Genomic DNA, 13,734 nt, shown 5'->3' on the forward strand with positions numbered 1-13,734 from the left:
GCTTTGGCAGAGTTAATAATGCAGAAGTAGATGATTTTCTGGAACTCTCTTGCTTTTTCGATGATCCAGTGGATATTGGCAATTGATCTCTGGTTCCTCTAGCTTTGCTAAATCCAGCTTGAACATGTGGAAGTTCATGGTTCACATGCTGTTGAAGCCTGGCTTGGAGAATTTTCAGCATTACTTTGCTAGTGTCTGAGATGAGTGCAGTTGCACGTAGATTAAGCATTCTTTGGCATTGCCTTTCTTTGGGATTGGAATGAAAACTGACCTTTTCCAGTCCTGTGGCCACTGCTGAGTTATCCAATTTGCTGACATATTGAGTGCATAACTTTTACAGCATCATCTTTTAGGATTTGAAATACCTCAACTGGAATTCTATCACCTCCACTAGCTTTGTTCATAGTGATGCTTCCTAAGGCCCACTTGACTTTGCATTCCGGGATGTCTTGTCATTCCAGACATTCCTGGAATGTCTGGCTCTAGGTGAGTGATCATGCCATCATGATTATCTGGGTCATGAAGATCTGTTTTGTACAGTTCTTCTGTGCATTCTTGCCACCCCTTCTTAATATCTTCTGCTTCTGTTAGGTCCATACCATTTCTGTCCTTTATTGAGCCCATCTTTGCATGAAATGTTCCCTTGGTATCTCTAATTTTCTTGAAAAGATCTCTAGTCTTTCCCATCTCTAGTTTTCCTCTATTTCTTTGCATTGATCACTGAGGAAGGCCTTCTCATCTCTCCTAGCTATTCTTTGGAACTCTGCATTCAGATGGGTATATCTTTCTTTTTTCCCTTTGCCTTTCACTTCTCTTCTTTTCTCAGCTATTTGTAAGGCCCCCTCAGACTACCATCTTGCCTTTTTGCATTTCTTTTTCTTGGGGGTGGTCTTGTTCCCTGCCTCTTGTATAATGTCTTAACCTCTGTCCATAGTTCTTCAGGCACTTTGTCTATCAGATCTAATCCCTTGAATATATTTGTTACTTCCACTGTATAATCATAAGGAATTTGATTTAGGTCATACCTGAATGGTTTAGTGGTTTTCCCTACTTTCTTCAATTTAAGTCTGAATTTGGCAATAAGGAATTGATCTGAGCCACAGTCAGTTCCTCGTCTTGGTTTTATTGACTGTATAGAGCTTCTCCATCTTTGGCTGCAAAGAATATAACCAATCTGATTTCGGTGTTGACCATTTGGTGATGTCCATGTGTAGTGTCTTCTCTTGTGTTGTTGGAAGAGGGTGTTTGCTATGACCAGTGCGTTCTCTTGGCAAAACTCTATTAGCCTTTGCCCTGCTTCATTCTGTACTCCAAGGCCAAATTTGCCTGTTACTCCAGGTATTTCTTGACTTCCTACTTTTGTATTCCAGTCCTCTAAAATGAGGACATCTTCTTTGGGTGTTAGTTCTAGAAGGTCTTGTAGGTCTTCATAGAACTCTTCAACTTCAGCTTCTTCAGCATTACTGGTCAGGGCATAGACTTGGATTACTGTGATATTGAATGGTTTGTCTTGAAAATGAACAGAGATCATTCTGTCATTTTTGAGACTGCATCCAAGTACTGCATTTCAGACTCTTGGGTGGATTAGCCTCACAAAACTGAGCACAGATGGTCTTTAGCTTTAATGAGATCCAGACATTAGTAAGAAAGAAAAGAGATATTTCCAGTTAAGATAAATTCCAATTATTATCTTAGGAAACAGGAAATTCAGGATTTTATAGGAGAAATATGTGCAAACAAAAGCAGGATTTAGTTTCTGGAGAGACTATTTGAACAAAAGAGCTCTTGTTTTTGATTAGGGCTTTCAAAAGCAATGGGATATGCGCATTATAAAAGACAAGCACCTGCTTGTGTATTAAAAAAAGAAACCTCCTATAGAGAGATGTCTCTGAATTTAATCATGAATGAGAAGAAAAAAAAAAGATGCTCTCAAGGACTCTGCTAAATTTTGTGTTAAAAACTAAGAAAAAAAAAAGAGAGAGAGAGTTTGCCATCTAGTGACTGTTTTCTGCTTTTCAATTTTGAAGTGAAGTGAAATAAAAGTCGCTCAGTCTTGTCCAACTCTGCGGCCCCATGGACTATACAGTCCGTGGAATTCTCCAGGCCAGAATACTGGAATGGGTAGCCTTTCCCTTCACCAGGGGATATTCCCAACCTGGGGATGGAATCCAGGTCTCCTGCATTGCAGGCGAATTCTTTACCAGGTGAGCCACAAGGGAAGCCCACTCAGTTTTGGAAACTCTTGAACATGGTCCCCTTGGCAGTAATCTTTTGAACCTGGCTGTGCATTAGTGTCACCTGGAAATTTTCCTAGACTTTGGATTCCTGGGACCCACCTGAATCTGAAAGTAGAATCTTTGAGATGAGGCTGCTCTATTCTAAAATTCTACTGGAGCTAGTCTACCACCATTGTTTGGAATCAACCATCCTGAGGGCATATTGTCTGTGGAATGAAGTGTCACAGAGCCAAATTTATTTAATGTGCAGAAGGTTTTTGCTCTTACAACGTGGTTTTAGGAACATGCAACTTGATGCTGCCTCTGTGTACCTCTGAAACTTAAAATAGGCTTAGCATGGCCAGAGTGTACTCCACTACTAAATCCAAAGATACAGAACCAAAGAAGTTTATTAACTAAAAATTACTTAAATGTGGAAAATTCTTCAAGAGATGGGAAGACCACCTCACCTGCCTCCTGAGACATCTGTATGCAGGTCAAGAAGCAACAGTTAGAACTGGACATGGAACAATAGATTGGTTTCAAATTGGGAAAGGAGTACGTCAAGGCTCTACATTGTCACCCTGCTTATTTAACTTATATGCAGAGTACATCATGAGAAATGCTGGGCTAGATGAAGCAGAAGCTGGAATCGAGATTGCCAGGAGAAATATCAATAACCTCAGATATGCAGATGACACTACCCTTATGGCAGAAAGTGAAGAAGAACTAAAGAGCCTCTTGATGAAGGTGAAAAATAAGAGTGAGAAAGCTGACTTAAAACTCAGCATTCAAAAAGCTAAGATTATGGCATCTGGTCCCATCACTTCATGGCAAATAGATGGGGAAACAATGGAAACAGTGGCTGACTTTATTTTGGGGGGCTCCAAAATCACTGCAGATGGTGACTGCAGCCATGAAATTAAAAAATGCTTGCTCCTTGGAAGAAAAGTTATGACCAACCTAGACAGCATATTAAAAAGCAGAAACATTACTTTGGCAACAAAGGTCCATCTATTTAAAGCTATGGACTTGAGTTTGAGTAAGCGCCTGCAGTTGTTGATGGACAGGGAGGCCTGGCTTGCTGCAGTTCATGGGGTCGCAAAAAGTCAGACATGACTGAGCGACTGAACTGAACTGAACTGAATTTAAATGGCCATCAATAGACTTTGGTTAAAAATCACAGTAAATCCAAGCATTGAAATTCTGTACAATCACTTAAAAAGAATGAGCTATTTCTCTATGTGCTGACACTCCAGATATATCATGTGCAGAAGGCAAGTTTACTTTTAGGAAAGAGCTGATTCTGATGCAGGTAGGCTGGAGTTCATCTCAGAGACACTGCATTAGTGAATCATAGAGTAACAGTTGTGCTTCAAGGCTATGAATTGGGTTTAGTGATTTTCATCTTTAAGAGGTTGCTCAGATAATTTTGCTACAAACCCAAAGTTTGAAATCACTAGCATGAGTATCTCCCCAGGAACCCTCAAATCAGTCTCCTAGTTCTCTTGTAGGTCTGTAGACAGTTCAGATCTTCCTTTGTGTTCACCTGGCCCTGTGTGAATGCTTTCAGTCTATAATGCAGAGATAGTTGCCTTGTGGATTGTTTCTATCAACAAATGATGAAAATATGATTTAAAGTAAATTTACAAGACAGCCTTCAAACAGGACCTTTAGACAAGCTCTTGCAAAACCTTTTCCCAGTATGTGGTGGGGCTTCCCCGATTTACCCCAGTGTGTACAGTAATCTGATGACTGTTGAGCTGTAGTGAGCTTCAGGTCACGTATAGATTGGTTGTCCTAGCACCGCATGTCTCTGTAAAACAGAACAGAAAGTGCAACAAGGAAACAAAGATGGAACCGAGGGAGCAAGAGGTGAAAGTACAGAGAAGCAAAGCGTCACAAAAGGCTGATTTGAGTGTGTGCTGCTTTAAAAGTGGTCTTCCCTGGTGGCTCAGACAGTAAAGAATCTCAGATGGTAAAGGTTCTAACCCTGAGTTGGGAAGATCCCCTGGAGAAGGGAATGGCTACCCACTCCAGTATTCTTGCCTGGAGAGTTTCATGGACAGTAGAGACTGACGGGCTACAGTCCATGCGATCGCAAAGAGTTGGACACGACTGAGTGACTAACACTTGCTGCTTTATGTTTCCCAAAGGCTTGGGTTCTGGGAGATTGTCCCTTGTTGTTTAATTTTCAGTTAGTAGCATCTGTAAGCAGTAATCCATGAGTCCGCAGTGTTCTCCTACGAAGTTGCCTTTCTAACCTGTCCGGTGTCAGGTTGGTGAAATGAAACAGCCTCTTACAGGGAAGGTCCTTCAGTTGGGCTCACATGTTTTATAACAAGAGGCGGGAGATTGGAGGGATCGATGAAGATGAAGAATATGGTGTGAAAGCCTCCTTGGACCCCCAAGCCTCCCAGAAGCCATTGAAAATGAGCCTTTGCTCTGACTCTCCAACACATGGTCTTACAGAGATTATTGTATAGTTTTTGAAAATATTTATTTGCCTGTACTGGATTTTAGTTGCAGTATGTGGGATCTTTAGTTGTAGCATGCAAACTCTGAGTTGCAAAATGTGGGATCTAGTTCCCTGGCTGGGGATTGAACCCATGCCTTCTGTCTTGGGACTGCAGAATCTCAGCCACCTAGACCACCATGGATGTCCCATTATATAGTTTGAGTAAGTGAGGAGCCTCCATTATTTTAGTTTGCTCTTGGTTGTTCACCTATCACTTACTCAAAGCATGTGAGAGTAAGCTGTGAATCAGTTTTTGCATATATTTCTTTTTTAAAATAGTACTTATGGTCTTTCTGATTTTAAAAGAAAATAATTCCAGACATAAATTTACAAAGAATATAGAAAAATGTAAAGAAAAAAGTCACTTAGAGATGCACCACATTTTCCCTTCCAGTCCTTAGTTTCTAAATATGTATTCATATATATTTAAAGGAAACTAGTATTACATTCTAGAGAACGCCATGGCAGCCTACTCCAGTATTCTTGCTGAGAGAATCCCATGGACAGAGGAGCCTGGTGAACTAAAGTCCATGGGGTCAGATAGAGTCGGACACAACTGAAGCAACTTAGCACTCATGCACAGTATTACATTTTATGTTCTGTTTGGTACCTTGTTTATTAAACCAATATGTCATTTCACCACACTACTAAATATTTTGCAGTGGTGTGATTTAGTCACTAAGTCATATCCAACTCCGGTGACCCCACGGCTCCTCTGTCTTCATTATATATCTCTATCACAATTTGTTCAGTCTACTATTGAATGATATTAAGTGTTTTCTCAGTTTTTCTCCAATATAAACTCTTGGTTATTTTTAAAAAATTAAATCTGAGTGCCACTGACATTTTGCCATTATTCATAATATTAGCTGTTTTGAAATATCTATTCTTTATCATAGTTAGGAGTATATTCTTTCCTAATATTTGATATTCCATGTTTACTAATAATTTGAAAATCAGAAAATGGATGTCGAGTATTCAAAGATGACAATCTGTATTCTTCCAGTGTCTCAGTCCAAATTTAAAGTCATTTCCCCCCCTTTTCTTTCTTTTAAAACCTCCTATCCAAATCATCAGTAAATCTTATCAGCTCAGGCAGCATCATACACACACAGGATCTGACCACTTCTCGCCATACCTCTCATCTAGATTATTACAACAGCCTCCACACCTTTCCCTGCTTCCACCTTTACCAAGCTATGTCCTGTTCTCTGCCACAGTAGCCAGAGTCATCTTTTAAGGTGTCAGGTCATGCACTTTTTGTTCACAATCATCAGTTGGATTTCCATCTCACTCCTCATTTACAGGCTTGGGCTTCTATTCCTCCAGTGCTTGGGCTTAATCTCCTACCATGCCCCCTTGCACATCCACTCAAACTCCTTTGGCTTTCCTGCTTTTCTCAGTACACCAGGCTGAGTGCTGCCTCAGGGCCTTTACACTTGCTATAAATTCTGGCCGGAGCTCTTCTGTCCTTCAGGTCCACGTACCCTTACCTTCTTCAGGACTCTGCCCAAATGTTATGTCCATTCAGCCTTCTCTGACCATCCTATTTAAAATAGCAATTTCTGTCACTCTTCCCTACTTAATTTTTTCCACAGCATTCAGCACCAACTAACATATTCTATTATTCTTTTTTTGTTTACTGTCTCACTCCCATTAAATATAAGCTTGAGAAAGGCATCTCCAGCATTTTTAGCAGTATCTGGCACATAGTAAACAGTCAACTGAAGGGACTCAGCTCAACTCAAATATTTGTTGAATGAATTAAAAAAAATTTTTTAAATAAGAGACAAACTTCTGATGTGCTGTGTTATAGGACCTGTGATGTATTATAAGACTGGATTTGCTGATATTCTGGGATAAATTCTTTTGATCATACTGAATGATTCTTTCAAAATACTTTGACAATTAAATTTGCTTTGGCTTTTTCACTTCTGTTCATAAATGATGTTTGTCTTATGGTTTTCTTATTTTTCTCTGTATTTTTTAAGGGTTTGATATTAAGGCCATCTTAGCTTCATAAACTGAAAGGAACAGCTTTCCATCTTTCCCACTGTTTCCAAAACAGTGCATGTATCATGCCAATTATCTATTTGTGAAAACTTTGAAAGGACATACCAGTAAAGCCATATGGCCCTGAAGGTTTTTTGAGAGGTAATTGGAAAATAATATTTTCCAGTTTCTTTTATGGTTATTGATAAATTCAAGTTTTAAGATTTTTTCAGGAGTTGTATGTTTTCAGAAAAGACTATTTCATAGAAGTGTTCTATTTTTATAATCCTAAAATAGTTTATCTTATATTTTAAATGTCTGTTTATGTGGTTATAATTATTTTCAATACCAGTTTACCATAGATTTCTTATTCTTTCTTTGTCTCTGTGACATCTTTTAGAGGCTTCCCTTATTATTTTAAATTAAAAAATTGTCAAATTAAACTTGTTTCAGGTCTATTGCTAATTTATTAACCCAACAATGGTAACAATATTCTTAAAAATAAAATACATTTTTTCTTTTCTCTTTTTTATAATTTTAGTTTTTTAAGACCTATTGTATTTTTTCTACATTTACTTCTTTGTTTCCCTTTCCTACTGTTCTTTTCCCCATGCAATTAATCTTTAATTTATATAAATCATCTTCATCTACCTCTGTTTAACTTTGCATATCTATTCTTCCTTTCTTTTCTTTCTTTCCTTTCCTCTCAACATTTTGTTACTTTTATTTTCATTGCTTTATTCCCCAATTGGCACCCTACTTGTTTTATTTTCGAGTTCATGCTTTAGTTAGTTTTGTACTTAACTGGTAAATATAATTTTTCATTTCCTTTGTTCACCGGGACAGTCTACTGTACTTTACTTTTGTTGGGCTGCTTTTACTTTGCTCATGGGTGTATATGTGTATATTCCATTATTTTAATTATTATTTGCATCATTTTGTAACTGCCATTTGTCTGGGGTTCATCTTTGGCGTCTCATTTTTGGATATTTGTTTTAATCTCACTTAATGCCATAACAAACCACTTGTGGAATCTTTTTCCTTACTAGAGATCAAGCCCTAAGTCTTTAGAGTGGGAGCACTGACTCCAAGACCCTAGACTATAAGAGATTTAACTCTAGGGAGTATCAGATAGTGAGAACTCACACAAAGAAAACCACCTGAACACAAGACTTGGCATCACCCAACCACCAGTACCACCCTGTGCAGGATGCCTCACCTAAACAACAAACAAAACAAAAATACAAACCCAGTCATCAGCAGACAGGATTACCACCTCACTCAGCCTTGCCCATCAGAGGAAAAACAAACAAAGAAAAACTCAGCACAAATCTCACCCTATACAAAGCTTACACAAACCACTGGAACAACCTTCAGTTCCGTTCAGTCGCTCAGTGATGTCCAACTCTTTGCGACCCCATGAATCGCAGCACGCCGGGCCTCCCTGTCCATCACCAACACCCAGAGTTCACTCAGACTCGCGTCCATCGAGTCCGTGATGCCATCCAGCCATCTCATCCTCGGTCGTCCCCTTCTTCTCCTGCCCCCAATCCCTCCCATCATCAGAGTCTTTTCCAATGAGTCAACTCTTCACATGAGGTGGCCAAAGTACTGGAGTTTCAGCCGTAGCATCTTTCCTTCCAAAGAAATCCCAGGGTTGATCTCCTTCATAATGGACTGGTTGGATCTCCTTGCAGTCCAAGGGACTCTCAAGAGTCTTCTCCAACACCACAGTTCAAAAGCATCAATTCTTCGGCGCTTAGCCTTCTTCACAGTCCAACTCTCACATCCATACATGACCACAGGAAAAACCATAGCCTGAAAGTGAAGAGGAGCTAAAAAGCCTCTTGATGGAAGTAAAAGAGGAGAGTGAAAAAGTTGACTTAAAGCTCAACATTCAGAAAACGAAGATCATGGCATCTGGTCCCACCACTTCATGGGAAATAGATGGGGAAACAGTAGAAACAGTGTCAGACTTTATTTTTTTGGGCTCCAAAATCACTGCAGATGGTGACTGCAGCCATGAAATATAAAGATGCTTACTCCTTGGAAGAAAAGTTATGACCAACCTAGACAGTATATTCAAGAGCAGAGACATTACTTTGCCGACTAAGGTCCGCCTAGTCAAAGCTATGGTTTTTCCTGTGGTCATGTATGGATGTGAGGCTGAGCACCAAAGAATTGATGCATTTGAACTGTGGTGTTGGAGAAGACTCTTGAGAGTCCCTTGGACTGCAAGGAGATCCAACCAGTCCATTCTGAAGGAGATCAACCCTGGGATTTCTTTGGAAGGAATGATGCTAAAGCTGAAACTCCAGTACTTTGGCCACCTCATGTGAAGAGTTGACTCATTGGAAAAGACTCTGATGATGGGAGGGATTGGGGGCAGGAAGAGAAGGGGATGACCCAGGATGAGATGGCTGGATGGTATCACTGACTCGATGGACGTGAGTCTGAGTGAACTCCGGGAGATGGTGATGGACAGAGAGGCCTGGCGTGCTGCGATTCATGGGATAGCAAAGAGTTGGACACGACTGAGCAACTAAATTGAACTGAACTGACTAGACGGACCTTAGTCGGCAAAGTAATGTATCTGCTTTTGAATATGCTATCTAGGTTGGTCATAACTTTCCTTCCAAGGAGTAAGCATCTTTTAATTTCATGGCTGCAGTCACCATCTGCAGTGATTTTGGAGCCCCCAAAAATAAAGTCTGACACTGTTTCCACTGTTTCCCCATCTATTTCCCATGGAGTGATGGGACTCGATGCCATGATCTTCGTTTTCTGAATGTTGAGCTTTAAGCCAACTTTTTCACTCTCCTCTTTTACTTTCATCAAGAGGCTTTTTAGTTTCTCTTCACTTTGTGCCATAAGGGTGGTGTCATCTGCATATCTGAGGTTATTGATATTTCTCCCGGCAATCTTGATTCCAGCTTGTGTTCATAGTTGGAATGTAAGAAAAACAAGTGTAGCCTTGAAACTAACCACATCAGACCTTTGAGCTAATTGGTTCTTTCTTTGTTGTAACTCGCTGCACCTTTGCTTCATGAAAATGTAACTCTGTTTGATACTTTCTGAGGCCTACGTAGATTAGAAATATAAAGAAAAAACACTTCAAGGGAAAATAAGTTTTCTGGTTGAGTAGCCTTTATCTAAAGAGGGTCATAAAATGTCCACAGGCCTCCAAGGCCAGACGATAATATAGACAACATCATTTGTGGGAAAGGTATGCAGAAAAAAGCCTGGTCTCGATAAGGGTCAGGGCTGCTGACCCTGCATGACTTTGTATTATCCATTGATCTCTATGTACAACTTAAAGTATAAAAGTTTTTCTGGAAAATAAAGGATGGACCAGTTTCTTGGAAATCTGGCTCCCCCCGTGTCAATTCTCTCTCTCTCTTTCTCCCCCTCCCTCCCTCTCCTTTTCAGGCTGAATTCCCATCTGAAACACAAAGGCTCACTGTGTCTACTATTTTTGCCTGGGCTTCTAAGACCCAAATGGGGAGGTGCTTTGTGTCTCTGCTTCTTTGGGAGACTGGGAGGGTGCCTGTGGCCTAACGTAGACGGCGCAAGTCTCTTGTCTCGAGACTTTATTGGCTTCTTGTGTAAACCAAGGAATCTCAGCCCCTTTTTCTCTATAATACTATTCTCTTCTAATCTCTCTTTGTATCTCTAAATAAATAAGTCTTTCCTAATCGCCGACTCTGTCCCTGCTTCGAATTACCTTGGATCCACCAGGGCTGGACCCTGGCACGTTGGTCATCACTTTTCTTCCAAGGAGTAAGCATCTTTTAATTTCATGGCTGCAGTCACCATCTGCAGTGATTTTGGAGCCCCCAAAAATAAAGTCTGACACTGTTTCCACTGTTTCCCTATGTATTTCCCATGAAGTGATGTGACCGGATGCCATAATCTTTGTTTTCTGAATGTTGAGCGTTAAGCCAACTTTTTCATGCTCCTCTTTCACTTCATCAAGAGGCTTTTTAGTTCCTCTTCATTTTCTGCCATAAGGGTGGTGTCATCTGCATATCTGAGGTTATTGATATTTCTCCCGGCAATCTTGATTCCAGCTTGTGTTCATAGTTGGAATGTAAGAAAAACAAGTGTAGCCTTGAAACTAACCACATCAGACCTTTGAGCTAATTGGTTCTTTCTTTGTTGTAACTCGCTGCACCTTTGCTTCATGAAAATGTAACTCTGTTTGATACTTTCTGAGGCCTACGTAGATTAGAAATATAAAGAAAAAACACTTCAAGGGAAAATAAGTTTTCTGGTTGAGTAGCCTTTATCTAAAGAGGGTCATAAAATGTCCACAGGCCTCCAAGGCCAGACGATAATATAGACAACATCATTTGTGGGAAAGGTATGCAGAAAAAAGCCTGGTCTCGATAAGGGTCAGGGCTGCTGACCCTGCATGACTTTGTATTATCCATTGATCTCTATGTACAACTTAAAGTATAAAAGTTTTTCTGGAAAATAAAGGATGGACCAGTTTCTTGGAAATCTGGCTCCCCCCGTGTCAATTCTCTCTCTCTCTTTCTCCCCCTCCCTCCCTCTCCTTTTCAGGCTGAATTCCCATCTGAAACACAAAGGCTCACTGTGTCTACTATTTTTGCCTGGGCTTCTAAGACCCAAATGGGGAGGTGCTTTGTGTCTCTGCTTCTTTGGGAGACTGGGAGGGTGCCTGTGGCCTAACGTAGACGGCGCAAGTCTCTTGTCTCGAGACTTTATTGGCTTCTTGTGTAAACCAAGGAATCTCAGCCCCTTTTTCTCTATAATACTATTCTCTTCTAATCTCTCTTTGTATCTCTAAATAAATAAGTCTTTCCTAATCGCCGACTCTGTCCCTGCTTCGAATTACCTTGGATCCACCAGGGCTGGACCCTGGCACGTTGGTCATCACTTTTCTTCCAAGGAGTAAGCATCTTTTAATTTCATGGCTGCAGTCACCATCTGCAGTGATTTTGGAGCCCCCAAAAATAAAGTCTGACACTGTTTCCACTGTTTCCCTATGTATTTCCCATGAAGTGATGTGACCGGATGCCATAATCTTTGTTTTCTGAATGTTGAGCGTTAAGCCAACTTTTTCATGCTCCTCTTTCACTTTCATCAAGAGGCTTTTTAGTTCCTCTTCATTTTCTGCCATAAGGGTGGTGTCATCTGCATATCTGAGGTTATTGATATTTCTCCTGGCAATCTTGATTCCAGCTTGTGCTTCTTCCAGTCCAGCATTTCTCATGATGTACTCTGCATATTACTCAGCCATAAAAAGGAATGGATTTGAGTCAGTTTTGATGATGTGGATGAACCCAGAACCGATTATACAGAGATAAAGGGAAAGATAAATATCGTATTCTAAAGCATATATATGGAACATAGAAAAATGACACTGAAGAATTTACTTACAGGGCAACAGTGGAGCAACAGACATAGAGAATAGACTTATGGACATGGGGAGGGGAGGAGAGGGTGAGGTGTATGGAAAGAGTAACACGGAAACTTATATTACCATATGTAAAATAGATAGCCAACAGGAATTTGCTGTATGGCTCAGGAAACACAAACAGGGGCTCTGTATCAATCTAGTGGGGTGGTATGGGGAGGGAGATGGGCTAGAGGTTCAAAAGGGAGGGGACATATATATACCTATGGCTGATTCATGTTGGGGTTTGACAGAAAACAGCAAAATTCTATAAAGCAATTATCCTTCAATAAAAAATAAATTTTTTTAAAAAGTTCTAAAAAAAAAGGGAGGGGATATATGTATACCTATGACTGATTCATGTTGAGGTTTGACAGAAGACAACATAATTCTGTTAGCAATTATCCTTCATAAAAAAAATAAATTAATAAAAAATCAAATACAGTTGACCCTTGGACAATGCAGGGTTATGGGGAACTGACCTTCTTACAGTTGAAAATTCCTATATAACTTTATGGTTGGCCTTTGGTATCTGTGGTTCCTCATTCTCAAATTCAACCAACCCTGTGTCGTGTAGTGTTACATTTATTGATAAAAATCCATGTATAAGTGGATCGGCACAGTTCAAACCCATGTTGCTCAAGAGTCACCTGTATAGCAGTAGCCATATTTCTAAACAGAGAGTGTATCTGCTATTCTGAACTCTCTCTATGATTTTACAAAGTATTATTCTTTCAGTAAAACAGAATTACCATTCAGCTCTTCTTGTCCTTACTAGCTAAAGTCTAGACCATAAAAGTTATGGTAGATTTACTTGAAGTTATTGGCTAAATCCACTCACCATTTTTACTTTGTCCTTATCTGGGTTTCTGGCCCTGAGATTTTATTAGAGTTTTGTTTTCTTTTCTTTCCAAATTTACTCATTAGGTTTTTTCTAAGCCTTTATTCCTCCCTCTTCTTTCTCTGTTCCCAACCCCCCTTTCCATGACTTTCATATAGATCTGTCTGTTTCTTCTCCTTTTCCTTTGGGCTGGCTAATACAATATCTTAACACCAATGATTCTAGGTATCAATATCTTGACCTGCAGAGTTCACCTTGTTAGATGTTGTTTTTGAAATGCAGGCTTCATAGTGTCTTAAAAACGAATGAATCTCGAGTGCCTGATTGAGTAAGTGTGTGTCCTAAAGACTGAATGAGGGGACCAGGTTGTTTCTTAGGGATTACAGTGATCACTTTTTGGTACTGCCTTCTGCCTTCCAACTCTCCCTACCCTGTCCCACCACCGTTACCTCCCTGTCCTATTGTTGGAATGATCTTTCTTAAGCTCTAAAATATATATAGTATCATTTAAGGCATTCAACAGTCAAGCCCTCATTTGTGCATTGGAACTATCAACAGCCCCTCTGCAGGTGTCATACCTCAAGGAGGATGGATTTTACTCATCTTTGCTCTTTCCTTCAGCAAGAGTTCATCTTTTTCCGCAGAACTCCTTTAATTACTTTTTTTTTCTATGATTGAACTTACCACAGTCTACTTTGTATTTTGTATGCCTGTCTTCCTGACTAAATTACAATCTTGATAAGAG

Source organism: Capra hircus, chromosome 6 (genome assembly GCF_001704415.2).
Source record: "Capra hircus breed San Clemente chromosome 6, ASM170441v1, whole genome shotgun sequence".
NCBI classification, from domain to species: domain Eukaryota; kingdom Metazoa; phylum Chordata; class Mammalia; order Artiodactyla; family Bovidae; genus Capra; species Capra hircus.